General features: G+C 37.4%; 1 pseudogene across 1 annotated transcript; it reads right to left on the bottom strand.

Moving 5' to 3' along the window:
• Window positions 1-1,121: 1,121 nt before the first annotated feature.
• LOC103322455 (uncharacterized) lies at window positions 1,122-2,126 on the bottom strand (annotated as a pseudogene). Its single transcript, XR_016124258.1, has 2 exons — window positions 1,991-2,126; window positions 1,122-1,781 (listed from the first exon to the last, which is right to left on the bottom strand). The product of XR_016124258.1 is annotated as an uncharacterized LOC103322455 (transcript).
• Between the last annotated feature and the right edge of the window lie 1,255 nt (window positions 2,127-3,381).

The raw sequence follows: 3,381 nt of genomic DNA, 5'->3' as shown, positions 1-3,381 counted from the left end.
CAATAGAAAATTTATTGGGTTAGTGTTCTTAATTGTTTATGATTAATTAGCATTTGTCATCATGCAAAGATAATTTATTTAATATTAGTAGCAGCCTTCACCATTTCAATTTCAATGTGAAAGAAACATGAACACCAATAGGAAAAACGAAATTTTCCCACCCACATAAAATACCTTTTAAATATTTGACTACACTAATCCAAGATCCAAGTTGATTACCAGGACTTTTTTATTTTATTTTATTTTATTATTTCCACTTTTATCCTTACCTCTATACAAGATGGGTCTCCAAAAATGAAGCAGACTACCTGCACAAGGAGATGGCAACAAAACCCTTTACTGGTTCCTCTAGAAAAGTTTCTGAAACTCAAACAGAGCTCCCACGAAAAGAAACTGAAACAGCGCTCCCACAAAAAGAAACTGAATCACAGCTCCCGCAAAACAGAACTAGTGAGGCAGAAAATAGCAACCAGACTTGGAACATTCGTGAGAATGTAATTACGACAACAGAAAGCAGAAACGTTGGGATTTTCAACTTCAACAACGAATATCGTGAAGGTGGTGCTGTTGATCATCATCAAGGAAGGAAGGGTTAAAACAAAACTGACTACAACATTAATGGCAACAAGATTGATTCAAAAGAGGGGAAGTTTGTTGGGATCAGCAAATTTGGCAACAAGTACAACAACTCGAAGAAAGACGAAGCAAGAAGCCCAAGCGAAGAAGAAGGAACGAGCAAGCCATGATATAAGCTTTGGTAAAAATAAATAAGAGAAAAAGTAAGGGAGCTCAGCTGCTGAATAAAGAAAGAGGCTGGAGTTCATTTCCATTTTATAGTCCATGTCTATGTTTCTTTGTAGTGTCTACTATTTGAATGTGGTTTGTTATAGTGTTGGAGTTGATCTGTGGAATTTAATATATTGATTTTCAGCATGAAAAATACGTTCTACATGAGAAAAGTAAGGATCAAAATCACAGAAGGATCAGCCCCTAACATATACTCATCAGTAATCTGTGTGTATTTGGATTTATTATTAATTTGCGAAAACGAGAAGAGGAAACTTTCCCGCATTCGAATGCCATGAACATCTGAAAGCTTAATTCTGAGCATGGGAAAGAACTAATAACGAAGAAATCTGACTTATTGATTGCCACAAAACAAGTACATACATATCCTGCGGTCAAGTCTTGACCTGCCCCATAAAATCTAGTTTTTCGCCAACCATTTATTTTTGTTCTTCTTAGTCGTGCCAGTTTTTTACTCAAGCCGCTTGCTTCATTTTTTGTTTTGCTTACTCACCATTGATAATAAAAGAAAAAAGAAGAAGCAATAACAAGAAGAACAAGAAGACCAAGAAGACCAAGAAGACCAAGAAGAAATGGTACGCTCGACTTGTTGTTGTACTTGTTGCCAACTTTGCTAATCCCAACACGCTCGCTTTTGTTTGCATAAAATGTATTGCCACAAATGTTGTGGTTTCGACCCCTCCTTGGTTGATGAACATCAACACCACCTCCACCTTCTTCGTTGTAAGCATCGTGAATCCCAACATCTGTGCTTTCATTTGCGTAGAAATCATTCTCATTAATGTTGAAGGTCTCGTTAGTTTCATAAATATTTTCTGCCTCACTATTTTCGTTTTGCTGGAGCTCTTGTTCAGTTCTTTCTCTTTGGGGCTCTTGTCCAGAAAGCGTTCTAGGATGACCAGGAAAGCGGTTTCTTACCCTCTCCTGAGAGCTCTGGTTTAGTTGCTCGGCTTCAGATCGAGATCGAGACCCATCTTATGTATATGCAAAGATAAAAATGTAAAGATCTTCAAATAAGTGGAGGCAAAATACTCTAAAATCAGATGGAAGACAATCTTTCAATAAATAGAAGTTACTATTGTAAACTAATTACATAAATTCCTTAATACACACATAGAATCACATCAAGGAAAAGATCTTAATCAATCAAATAAAAATATTAATCATAATATATAGTACTTACCTGCCATTGATGAAAGCTCAAAAGAAAAGTCTTCTATTCTCTGTAGAATTCTTATGTTCAGTTAGCAATAGGGACTAGATGTTTTTTAACGTATGTTTATAAGAGAGCATGTGACCTGCTCTTGAAAATGGAATAAGTTACTATTATATATATATATATATATATTTATTTATTTATTTTATTAGCCTTTGTTATCTCTGCAATATTCCTAATGATCAACTTGGGAAAGTCTTTCCAGCAAAAACCAAAAAAACTTGGAAAAGTCTTGTAAAAAGGACCACTCTTGTCCTGATGCAAAGGGGCCCGGACAGACTACTGCAAAGGGGGCCGGACAGACAAATACTTGGGAAAGTCTTTCCAGCAAAAACCAAAGAAACTTGGAAAAGTCTTGTAAAAAGGACCGGTCGTGTCCTAATGCAAAGGGGGCCGGACAGACTTTTTCAAGTGGTCATGCTTGTGGAAAAAATTCTACAATACATTGTACATCAAATTTGGAAAGCAGCAACTTTGAACAATATTAACGACATGATCACGAAATGGTGCAGAAGGCAATGTCAAATAATATAACCCCCCTATCCGTTTACCATGCCCAATCATCTCGTGAGTCTTGAGATCCTGAAAAGAGCATTAAGCATATGACTTAGACAAACGATAATTTGACACATAATGGCTAATGAGATATTTAGACTTGGCATGTATATAAGGAGAATATTGTACTTTAGGTTTCCCATGAGTGGTTCATGAGGGTCATTGATAAGTTGACACAGATAGATCATTAAAAATTACCTCACTTGATTCACTATCACAAGTAGATTGGGGCACTGGCAGGGCAGAGGGGCGTATTGCATCGAATTCATCCATACAAAAACCACTGTCATTATTTTCAGATACCAGCAACTGGTCACTTGCTGTAGTGTGAATAGTCGTTTCGACACCGAGAGCTCCTACTTCATCTCCAGATATGGGCAACTGGTAGAGTTCCAAAGAGCGATCAATCGTTTCTTCACAAGGACAACAAGTTTCATCTTCATATATGGGTGACTAGTCACTTGCTTCAGTGCGACAAGTCGTTTCCTTCCTGAGAGCAGTATCTTCAAACACAACATTCTCCAATCCAAGACTCTCCAATTCACTCCCCCTCTCCTCCTGAATTGGAGAGGAGGGAGAGACATAATAGGGTAGTTCTTCATGGAAAGTCATGTCCAAAGTAACATGCACCTTCTGGGCAGGTGGATGATAACACTTATAACCTTTATGAGTAGAAGAGTAACCAATAAAGACATATCGCAAAGCACAATGATCAAGTTTACTTCGTTGATGAGAGTAGACATGAACATATGCAACATACCAAAAACTTTAGGGGGCAACTTGGAGACTGAGATAGGGGAAAC

This window comes from Prunus mume, linkage group LG2, assembly GCF_029339155.1.
Source record: "Prunus mume cultivar Tortuosa linkage group LG2, ASM2933915v1, whole genome shotgun sequence".
Classification (NCBI taxonomy): Eukaryota; Viridiplantae; Streptophyta; class Magnoliopsida; order Rosales; family Rosaceae; genus Prunus; species Prunus mume.
Note: the sequence above shows the minus strand (reverse complement) of the source record. Positions and strands in the feature narration are given on the sequence as shown.